At 45.2% G+C, this 12,161-nt stretch overlaps 1 long non-coding RNA gene across 2 annotated transcripts in view; it reads right to left on the bottom strand.

Moving 5' to 3' along the window:
* Positions 1 to 12,161, bottom strand: part of LOC111757716 (uncharacterized) — a 96,034-nt gene that overhangs the window by 13,332 nt on the left and 70,541 nt on the right. For both annotated transcript variants that reach the window (XR_010041522.1, XR_002791998.2), the window contains exon 3: positions 6,107 to 6,254. This is a non-coding gene — a long non-coding RNA (uncharacterized LOC111757716). The remainder of the gene's footprint in view (positions 1 to 6,106; positions 6,255 to 12,161) is intronic.

Consider the following 12,161-nt stretch of genomic DNA (forward strand, 5'->3'; position numbering starts at 1 on the left):
GCTGTAGATAGCTCACTTACAGAAAGAACAGACAGCAGAGAAGGCCTCCTTGCTGGGACAGGCCACTCCCAGAAAATGCTTACAGTGTCCTTGTTACCGTCACATTCCCCGGTCCAAAAACTTGCATAACACTGAGAAAAACATAACAAACTTTGCACGTGAGATGTGAGCCCTATATTTTTCTGCCTCTTTGGAGGGACAAGCGGAGAGCTGAGAGCTTCGGGAATCCTTGTCATCTCCTGGGGATGCACACTGTGATTTCCAGCCGCCCAGTGCAACTGCAGCCCTACAAGTGCACACCCGGCCAATCCCTCCAGCCAGTGTTTGAGATATTCATGACACGGATCTGTTTGGTAATTAACTCTCTGCTGTATTTATTCTCAGTCAATGCCCATCTAGACTGTGAGTTCCTTGAGAAGTAGAGGATCCAGCTTCCATTTTTCTTCCACCTGTCGCAGGGCCAAGGAGATGAGAACCATGTATGCATTCATCCATTCGGTTATTTCTCACACAACCAGGACTGATTCTAGACTTACAGAGATGCATGATATATAGTCTCCGAGTTTGAGAGTGTTCAGTGCATTGAGAGAATCAGCCATGTGGCTGTGTAAGGATCACAGAGCACAGCACACATACTGCAAAAGTACCAGTCAGAGGAATCTCCAGGAGAACGTGGGGGAGGGCAGGAGGCCCCAAGGAATGGGAATTGGATTGTGTGCCAAAGCTGCTCCATAAATATTTGTTGATTAATTAGGGGAGGAGTACCCTTCTTCAGGGATTACCGGGACAAAATGTCCTCATTAGCTGATGATGAGAGAAATGTTTTCCTTATAGTCAGGAAGCTCATGGGAGTCAGGAAGTGATAATCTGTGTGTTAATGAAAGGAAGAGACATGGAGCAGACCAGAAAGCTCCTGTGCATCTCAAGCCTCTCCTAAGTCCATTATGTGGCCCATAATGCCCTGTCTTGTCTATGGGGTGGGCCCTTCCCTGCCTGTCCTCTTTACCAGTCCAGGGAGATGCTTTTGCCTAGGGGAAGCCAAGCACCAGTAATCTAGCCTAGGAACCATTGTGGGTTCGGCCCTGCAGCTGACCAACCAGAAGATCACAGGTCTCTCTTCAAGACCCTGGCCCGGCGAGGGACAGGAGCCTTTGTGGAATTTGCCTGTGTCTATTTATTCTGCAGTAGGTGCTGGCTCTGCAGATGAAGGCAGCTCTGATTTTCCAGGTTCGTTTCAGTCCTCCCTCACCTCTCATAAGTCGCATTCTGCAGCAATCTTGCCCTTATGGTTTGTCAGGGAAGCAGCTGTGATTCTGCAACCCTTGAACTCTCGAGCCAAATGGCTCGACATTACCACTCGCTAGCTTCTCCCCTAGATCCAGTGACTGACAGCACGGTGATTAGGAGCAAGCATCTTCTGCAGAGCTGGTCGCGTCTTGATTCCTGCAGCCGTATCACACCGGCCTGATGTTCACCTGTCCTCAATCTGCCTATAAATCATCATTGAGGTTAAGAAAACACTGAGCAGGGAGCAGCTGAGATGCTCTGTCCGGGAAAGAAGAAATCTAATCGCACATGTAATCGGAGCGGTGCTTTGCCTCTTTTCAGATGATACTCCGTCATTTATAGCATACTTCTGTTCTCCCTCAGCGTCAAGGTTTTCACCGCCATCACTGCATGTGAGCAATAGTAACCCCAACTGTGCCGCTGTCCGTATTAAATAACAGAAGACAGACGCGGGTCCTGCCAAGGAATCAGTGAAAAGAAAAAACATGCATTCTTTCATTTCTGCTAAAGCTACACCAAATGGTAAAGGAGAACTCATAGAAGTGAAGCAATTAATTTCTGGAAAGATCAATGGCCTATTTCCACCAATAGGAAGCAATTTTAAATATCAATACATCTACCTAAAAATGACGTCACCCAGTGTCACCAGTCTTCTATCTTTATGAGTTCAAAATTCAGAAGCCACATGGCCCGCACTTCAGAGTTGGTGCTTGGTTTGAACATCGGAACTGACAAAGTTTCACTGTGACAGTTCATTTGTCACTGCGAGCAGTGTCCTCTGGAAAGCTGAGCATCTCCTGAGACTCTGTCTTAGAGTTTCAGCTTTTGTTTCAAGGATTCCATCTGGGCTAAGAATCCTAAGAGAAAAAAGTTAATTTGAAGAACATAGACCATCAGGAAGTGATGAAGTGGAGATGAGACCACACCAAGCTACAGAACTTTTATGCTATTCCTCTAGTCCTGGTTGGCTTTCACATTATCCCTGAACAGGAATTTTGGAAGTTAGCTAAGATGCTGAGCTTAAGAAGAAAGCCAAGCACAGACTGGAGTACTAAACAGTAAGCTGAGAGAAGGAAATTAAAACATGAATTAGAGACAGAGAACAGTTCACACGGATAATCTCAGTCTCATAAAATGAAAGCTGGTTTGCCTCTCCGTTTTCAGGCTTTGTTTTCTAGTCATGGTCCGAACTAATAGATGTTATGAGCAGCCTGAGAGCCGGTAGCAGCGGCAGAGACAGCCGTATTTCAGCAGAGTCGTGCGCTGGTTCTGGCCCTGCTGAGGGGAGGCAGGTGGGACAGCTTCCCAGTGTTTTCCTCCCCATTCTGGCTTCAGGAAAAGCAGGTTAGGGCATGGATTCACCACCTCTGTGTGCAGAAAGTGCTCTTAGGTGTGCAAGAAAAGCCAGGATTCTGCACTCAGATGGCATCACTAAATACAGGCCTTAGAACTATGACAAGACAAACCGCTGCAGTGTTTAACACCTACACTACACGGAGCCAGCGCTGTCGGGATGTGTGTCTGTCCCCCACGCCACCTTGCTTCAGTTCTGAGGTGAGTTCTCTATACTCTGAATGGAGAATAGGGTCACGACTCCAGGTCCTGCCTGTGAAATCACGCATCCAGCACAACCCTGCTGCCCACGGGCCTGCCCTGTGCACGGAACTGCAGACAGGGCAGCTGTGTTGTTCTTTCCCACAGCAAGTCAAAGGCTGGGCTTGGCGGGGTCCACACCTGAGATGAACAGTTTTCTCTATCTGAAAGCTGTTTCTGTGTAGCCAGCTCTCCCTTGACTGGTAAGTCACATTACGGCACAGGAACCGCTCACCCCCATTGATAGACCAAAGGCAACTCAGTTAAGAAATCTCCAAGCAGAGCCTCTGCATAAACAGAGCCCAGACCTGAGATCTGAGAGAGCCATGATACAGGTGTTAGGTATATTTATCTACCCAAATAACCATCACTTCTGCAGGGCAGTGATTCCCAACTGGGGTGTTTTCCTCTCCACCCAAGGGATATCTGTCAATATTTGAAGACATGTTCTAAAGTCAATATTAAGAAATCTGCTACCTGTATTTAGTAGGCAGAAGCAAGAGATGCTGTAAAACACCCTTCAGTGCCCAAGGTATCCCCCACTTCCAAGGATTATCTAGCCCCAAATGTTGATCACGTCAAAGTTGAGAAACTCTTGCAGAGTCATTGGAATATTGGAAAGCTGAGATTCACAAAATCCAGCTGGAAGGTATGATAAGCCACCACGTGTAACCTACACAAAGTGACAGGTTCCTACACCCCTTCATCCTGTCTCTTGCTGACACACTACCTCTAAGACAGTGGCCCCATTTCATTCTGTCATATGTGCTTACACCCTGTGATCCACTCCTCACAGGGTTATTGAAGACAGAGGAGGGCTGGTTGTATGGGACAATAAAGATCTGGACTCTGCTTTGAACTTGGTGCGTAGCACAGCACTGGAATTATCTTCTGAAGCCTTCCTCTTACAGACAAATTCTACTGATGCTGTGCAACCTGATCTCCTTCCGAGCAATTCAGATGCCCTAGCTTTAGAATTAGTAAATATAAATACTCTCCAGTCGTGAAGGGCTTTCTTTTGACTTGGTACAGATCATTAGTTCTTTGTGTTCTGAGAGTCCACATCCATCGCCTGGGTTGGTGACTCCTTTCCTATCCTAAAATTGCAAGGAATCCTCCTTTCCTACATGCTCCATATAATGCATCTCTCTGCTTTGTGAGCAACAGAGCATGGAATATGCCCCCCCCCACATACTCCCATGTCGTGTTTGCTGGTTTTTATCCACATAAATCTTATCTCTGCAATGATTGAACACTAATAGCACTTACATTATAGTAAAATGAGAAGTAACTCATTGGCTTGTACGATATGATTACTACTCAAGCTCTGATGTTTCTAATGAGTCAGGAACTGTGCCAAGCATTTCATACCCACCACCTCATTGCCAAGAACAAACTGTTCTTCCCATCTTACAGATGAGAAAACTGACCTTGAAGATGAAATAAATCGCTCAAGTTTGCCAACTTTCGTTCACATTCCAATCAGCTTGAATCTCCTCGCCCAGGGCCCACTGCAGTTTCTCTCGAGGGGTCCCCAATCTAGCAGCAGAACACATGTTCTTTGGAGAGAAAGATCTCCTGGAGCGGAGTCAGGCTAATGAGCGTGGGAGACGGGGTGGGAGACGGGGCATCCACAGGCTCCAGGCAGACATCCCACTGATAACTTTAATGCGCCTTTTCTGAAGCAAGCCTTGAGGCCCCGTGAGCATGAGACCCAGCCCCGCACGGTCTCATGAATAGTAATGAAGCCCAATCAGGACCAGAGGCCTGCGATTTTAATTGAGCTATCCTTTAAAGGACTGTTTTTCTCGGTGTCAAGGTCACGTTCTCCTAGCTAACGCAGTTACTGTATGTGTGAAGCTGAGATAATAGGCACTGGAGACACATTGAGGACAAGTGACACACGCATGAAAGAAAGGAGGGAATATACGAAAAGCAATCACCGAAGTATACACTGTAGACCTTCCCATTGATAATTGGTTTAAATTATTAAAGCACATAAGAGGTTATTAACTAGAGGGACTATAAATTACTTTTTTTTCGCTGAGCATGACTTTTCAAAGTCTCCCAAACTTCCACATAAAAAAAAAAATTCAAATTTAAAGTCATTAGAAAAAAAATCTACCTTCTAAAGATTATCTCCAGAGTGGCTGGATGAGGAGAGAGCAGATGCTTCATGAATTTGAGATCGTGTTACCTGCCACGAGAGTCTAACATGCGAAGTGGTTCTTAAATAACACTAATAGTGCTCAGTGGGTAGCTGGCACTGCCGAGTCCACAGAACCGGGGTTGTAGGGCCCGGACAGAGCTGCACTGAGACATTGGCACGGGAGCTGAGCACAGCCCCTGGGACCTCTGGGAGGCAGTCCTGGAGCACATGAGGAGCAAAGCTTTGGTCCACTTCTTCGGGGATTGTTGATTGCAACACCCCCCGCCACGTGAGATGCAGGCAAAGACAGCAGCCAGGCCCGGGAGGCTTTGCGAACAGGTGGGGCAGGAGGAGAGTGAGTGGCAGACACTGTCCTCCTCCTCCTCCTCCTCCTCCTTCCCCTCCTCCTCCTCCTCCTCCTCCTCCTTCTCCTCCTGGCCGAGATGCAGATCCATGTCCCCAGTCTCCAGGCCCTGCCTGACACTTCTGCAAACGGCTGTGATGAGTCTGTTCTTATCTAAGGCCGCTCCGGTCTTCTGGGGCTCTGCATTAGCATTTTTAGGATGTACTGTTCCGGCAAGAGACCCTCTATCTAGTAAGGCCAATTATCTCCCTAGATTTCTCGTGCTATCTTTATTCATTAACTCCTATTTCCTCTCAGAAATGAGCTCATCTGGGCTCTGGCCTTTCCTTTGAATGACTTTCCTCACTGCGGCCTGAATCCAGGGTCTTGTTGCTCAGCCTCCCTGCAGGCCTCCTCCTTCGGCCCAGGTCTCCTCACCTCCACCTCCCGGTGCTCAGGGGCAGCCTCTCTACAGGATGGAAACGATTAGCACTCCTGCTTCTCCTGGCCTGGGAGCTTGCGTGGCTGAATCATTACAGGGGGTGCAGCCTATGAAACAGTGGACTTACCACCCTCAAGCACGCACACACACACACGTGCACACACACGTTCACACACGCACACACTCAAGGTAATGGGCAGCTTCCAAAAGCCTTCTTTGGAACATTTTTCTCTTTGTAAAAAAGTTGTAGTAGTATATGCGTGCAAAACATAATAAATATAAATACATTCACCACTCATGTCGGTGCGCTGGGACATAAATATAGCATTTTTTGGTCCTTTTTGCTCCCCTTTCCCTCTGCCCAGTTTCTTCTTCTTGCCTTCGTTCCTGCTCCACATCAGATTACATCCTTCCATGTCGCCAGCTCATTTGTTCGGCATCTGAAGCAAGAGAATATGGTGGATATAAGTTTTCCCAGAATCAGAGTGTGTTTCAAACTCGAAGAAGGAAAATCTTTTGCAGCCTAGAGTTAGAATTCTCCATGTGGAGGAAACTAATCTCCAGGAAGACATAAGAAAGCTATCTAGATAGGAAGGATGATCAGACAGAGACAAAGGGCAACCACACTAATGGAGTTTGAGATTTGGGTTCCAATTACTCTTCTTGCCTTCCTGTAATTGGAAAATTGTTCTCCCTTTGATTGTGTGACCTTATTAGACGTCCCTCCGATAAATTCACTTCTTATCCAACTCCAGTTTGTTCATTTGCTGTTCCTTGTATTCAAAGAACCATTGAATAATGCAGAAATACATCCTTGAAAAATGTATTCCAATATGTTAACAGCACTTATCTCTGGGTTTTATCTTTTATTTATCTGCACTTAGCACTGCTTTAAACTGAACCTGCACAACTTACGCAGTTTTATAACAATGTATTTGTTTTTGCCATGACCATTTGTCTAGTAATCCAATTAAAATAGAAACCCTGATCAAAAGAATAAAAGGTAGTCATGAGGAAATTCAATGGAGATGAAGCTTCCATTACAACTGGGTCATGAGCATATTTTTATTTTGCAAACATTTAATGAGTGCCGCACACAACCAGGCAGGTGCTGGTGATACCCAGTGAGAAAATCCTGACCCTGCTGTCCCCAGCCAGTGAGCAAGTGGAGCACAGAGACACACAGTCCCCCAGAGGAGGTGAAAGAGGAGAAATCCGGAAACATAAGGGGACAGAGGCCAGGAGTACTTCCTGGAGAACAGTGGCATAGGCTGAGATATCAAGTAAGCAAGAGTTCATTGAGGAAGACAGGAAAAAGGAGCGTGTTAGGGAGGGGAGACAGCAGAGCAAAGACTGTGCCCGGAGAGAACTTGAAGCACATGAAACAGCGAAAGAAAGTCAGTGTCACGTGGAAATAGAGAAAGAGAACAGAGCACCATGGAGAGCAGCTTGGAGAAGGAGCCCGTGACAGACCGCTGGACAACTCAGAAGCAAGTTAAGGAGCCAGTTTTCCTCCATGGCGTGAGAGGGCTGTGTAAGCCATGTATGTAGTCTCTGTGTGTGTGTGTGTTTTGGGTGTATGCATGTAGTGACATATCCACTAGACATTCCTCTGACCACACAACAGACTACAAACTGGATTAATTGTAAAGATCTCTGGAGTGGTCATGCACTGGGGGGGAGATGATGGCAACTTGTCCTCTAATGCTGGCCGTGAATATAGAGAAAAGCAAGAGAGATATTTAGATAGATAGCCCAGCTCTGCTTTCCAAAAATTTAGTTTCTCTCAGAGGCAAGAATTGTTTTTGCTTTGTTACATGCAAAGGAATTTCAATATATAAATGATGACATGGTCAAATACAATTTAGCTAAATTTTGTTGAGCCTCATTTCTCTGAGAAATAGAGGAAGCTTAACAGCAGAGGTATTATCCGAGCTATGTATTAGCATGGGTTATGTTCTTTGAAAAAAGAGAAAAATCCTGAAGGATTTAGCAGCAAACAGGATGAACTCTCACACTGAGTAATTTGGAGAGAGTGTAATAAAGAGACTATTTATAAAGCCATGAGTTCTGTGTCTAAAATTCCAAACAATGGTGCAATACTATGCATCAGGCCTGGGAATCTAGAGAGAATGCTGTGAAGAAAAATTACCTTATGAGAGTTAAGGCATTGCAGCGAGAGAGGAAGCAGACAGTGAGGAGCCTGCAGAGGGGGGACGGAGACCAGGCTGTCACCTCATTCTCCTTCCTGCCGCCCAGCTCAGACTTATACTTCTCACTGCCTTGGCTCTTAGAGAAGGAGGAGAGACGAGTTGGGAATGGAAGGCACACATGTGTCAGCAGCACAAAGCAAGGTAAAGAAAGATGGAGGACAGAGACCTGGAGGAAAACAAAAGAAGTCCAGGTCATGAACATTCGAACATCCCAAAAGCTGTACAGTTAGCAGATGTTGACTAAGTGTGGCTGTGTCCTTGAAATGGTCCAGAGATCTCGGTACTGACTGAAGAAGGACTGAAGGTGGACCAATAGGAGCTCAGGGTCAAAGGCCAGGAGAACTGATAGGTGCCGGCAGCATCCAATAGACACACAGCAGTCACTGGACAGCGAGAAGTGAGCCATCACACGGCACCACATCACCAGTTACCAGACATTGTGGTCTGAAAAAGTCATAAAAGATTTCTTAAAAGATTACAGGCCTGGTGAGAAGTTAGCAGTGTAAAAATATTTTGAGATTTGAAGAGCAAAGGGGCAGGTTAGGATATGAATGACTGAAAAATGGTAAAACAAGAAAAAAGCAACTTTTGTTTGAGAAATTTGACTTTTTGGTTAATAGAAGACAATGGAGACAAGTGGAAATCAATTGTGCTGAAAATGCTATTTTATCCATTGATTTGTTTTTCTGAATTGAGCAGTTTGTGTGTGTGGTAGATGCTGCCCTAGCACTGGGTATACAGCGGAGAACATGACAGAGAAGTTCCCTGCAATTATGGGGATCCTGTTCCAGGGAGGCAAACAATAAAGATAAATACAAGTCATAGGGAGACATCAGACAGCTTCCAATCCTACGGAGGTAACGTTAGACGAGGTACCAGAAACTGACTAACCCTAAGCATTCAAACAATACTTCAGGAGATTTCTCAGCTCACATGAGAACTACATAGCAACAATGGATCTTGTCCTATATGACTAGCAGGTGGAAATGAATTTTAGGCAGAGGCAAAAATGGGGCACAAGGTCCCAGGTAGGTGCCTTCCTTAAGTGATGTGTTTGAAGAAATACAGGAGAACCAGGACGCGCAGAGCCTGGGATGAGGGCCCACACAGTGCCAGCTCACTGGCACTGAGACAACCTGGCACCCCCAACACTTTTTCAGCCAGCACAACACTTTGGTAGCCCAACCGGCCAGAGAAGGCACATTTACACCAGGGGAATTGGCAACACGGAGAGTGAGCGCTTCCTCCAACTAACGCCCAGCCCCATCCCGGCCGCTGCTTTAAAGCACCTGCTTTTGCACACTTCTCAGCACATCACAGGCTGGATAGGAGGGAGCTGAAATGGTAACCAGAGACTATCGCTCAAGGCTTTAAAAGCCAGAGAAAAGAGTTCTGATTTAAGCTGCATTAGGAAGTCATTAGCGTGTCTTGCGTAGGAAAAGAACACGATCTGATTTACATTTTCAAAGCACAACTCTGGCTGTGTGGTGGGAAACTCTAAGGTAAAGAAAAGAAATAGAAGATCAGTTGGCAGCTTTTGTGTGCGTCTGTGTTAGATTCGACGAGGGTACAGTAGTGCAGATGCAGAAACTACTAATGATTTAAGACCTGATTTAGAATCAGTCTGTAGCTGTTACTCAGAGTCTGATGCAGAAAATGTGCAAAAGAGAAGAACCAAGGAAAAGTTTAGAGTTAAGAAATTAGATGTATTGTAGTGTCATAAACAGAGATGTAGAACATTGATAAAGAATCATGGAGGAGGAATCAACTACCCAGCCTTTCTGGTAAGCCACACAAGCTGTGTGGTTTCCGGTGAGAAAAACGCCAGTGTCTCCTGAGAATTGGGCCATGATGGGACTGGGAGAAGCTTCATTCCTGACCCCTCTCCCATCTGGTTCTTGTTTAAGTCCTAGGTGCCGGCCTGATTCCAGGCATACTTCAGGACAACACCCATCTTTCAAGTATGCGTTGCATGAGACTCACATTTTTATCTTAGGTCACAGTCAGACCATTAGCAGTTATTGGAACATTTGATTTAATCATCGACAGTGTTGAGGAGCTAGACATAACGAGCAAAAAATAGACAACTTCAATTGCAGGATTTTTCCTCTTACTTTAAAGTTGACTTAGATTGACAGAGAATAAGGTTGGTGCCAGATGGATGTGGGAGTTGGGGAGACATGGCTCCCTCTGTAAGTCACCAATCAAAGAGAATAATTGCTCTTACAAATAATCCAGCGCCTTTTAACTTTTTGTCTTCAGTTTTTATTTTTTATTAGTACATGTTTGCAGAGCATACTGATCGCATTCCTCAGGGGGAGCTGGGGCACGTGTGGAACACATCTCAAGTCTTTTTCTTTTTCATCTTCTCCTCCCTTCCTCCCTCTCTTGGTCCCCTTCCCTTTAACAAAAGATGTATCCCCTGTCTCCTATTATCTACCTTTTATTTTGCTTTTATTTATGCTTTGTGTTTCTCATATACGGGAAGGCAATAGATTTAAGCTTGTATGTCTGATTTATTTCACTTAACATTATGATCTCAAATTTCATCGAGGGCTGGAAATATAGCTCAGAGGCGCCCGCCTGCCTTACAGGTGTGAGGAGCTGGGTTTGATTCCTGGTACCAACAGAAAAACAGTTCATCCATTGTTCTACAAATGACTCAAGTTTATCTTCTTCGCAGCAGGATAGACTACATTTTGTATAAATGCCACACCTCCGTTCTGTTCATCTGCTGATGGGCATATAGGTTACTTGACAATGAATTTTACATGCAATCCCTGTACCAATACATTTAATTAAATCCTGGCTTTCCAATGGATAGTCTAAGTGTGTCTTCACAAGAATTTTCATCTCCTGAACTCCAGAAAACATATTCCATTCATGCCAGTACTGGTGCCCCTGAGGCTGGTGAAACTAACCCTAGTGACATCTCGTGATGCCGCCCTCCCCCTTTTAGCCACATATCATGCTGTTTCACATCATTTTCTGTTCCTGAAGCAAAACGCTCTTTCCTCTTTTATTATCCAGATCTTTCACTATCAACATCCACCTCAAGTCCCAACAAATCTAAGACACATTTTCCGCAGAAAGAAATGTGTTTTCAGAATGTAGGGAATCAGTTACAGCAGTAGCTTGGTTCATGGACTTAATCTGTTTTACGATTATTTGGGGAAGAGACAGCCATATTTGTTTGCACAGGAAAGATGGCCGCAGTTATTTGTCACCTGATGCAAAGTTTGCAAATCAAAGCAAAATTTTGCCAAACACTTCTGTTCATGAACCATACTGTTTGAAAACAAAAGCATTCAGGAACTGAGGTACCACTGATTTCAGTCTGTGTGTCAATGTCTCTGTGTGTCTCCACGCCTGAGAGACAGGGTCAGGGTCAGAGTCAGAGACAGAGAGTTTCCTATGTACCTGTAGTGGCTGACCCTTCCAGAGAAATAGCCATCTCATCACTGATTCCACCAGACAGAAGCTTGGCTTTAGCATCTCTTCTGCTCCTCCAGATTTGGCAGCCCAGAGGGCATGTGGAGAATTATCCATAACGAAATTCTATTCAGATGCTATAGCCAAACACCCTGGACCAGGTGCATAATTCACAAACAGCACAACTACATTGCTCACAAGTCTACAAGCTGAGAATCCCATGATCAAAGTGCCAATAGATTTAATGTCTAAGGAAGATAGCTCTCTGCTTCAAAGACAGCACTTCCTAGCTGGGTTCTTCCGTGGAAAGAAGGCGAATAAGCTCCATTGGGCCTTCTACACTGCTGATGGGAACATACATCAGCATACACAATGGAAATCAATATGGAGATTCCTCAAAAACTAAGGCTAAAAACTCCATTTGACCCAACTGTTCCCCTTCATGGAATACCTTGAAATTGTTAAGATCATTATATTACAGTGATACATGTATATCGCTGTTTACAGCACCACAATTCATAGTAAGTAGATCTTGGAAGCAGTCTGTGTATCATTAGCAGATGAGTGGGTAAAGGAAACATAGCTTTGATAGACAACGCAGTACTCCTGGGCCATCAAGGATAAACCCGAGACATTTGCAGGCAAACGGATGCACCTCAGACCATAATGTTAACTGAAATAAATCAGACGCCCAAGCTTAAC

The sequence above is a fragment of the Cavia porcellus genome, unplaced genomic scaffold, assembly GCF_034190915.1.
Source record: "Cavia porcellus strain 051 isolate PalLab524CR breed Dunkin Hartley unplaced genomic scaffold, mCavPor4.1 scaffold_1, whole genome shotgun sequence".
Lineage (NCBI taxonomy): Eukaryota > Metazoa > Chordata > Mammalia > Rodentia > Caviidae > Cavia > Cavia porcellus.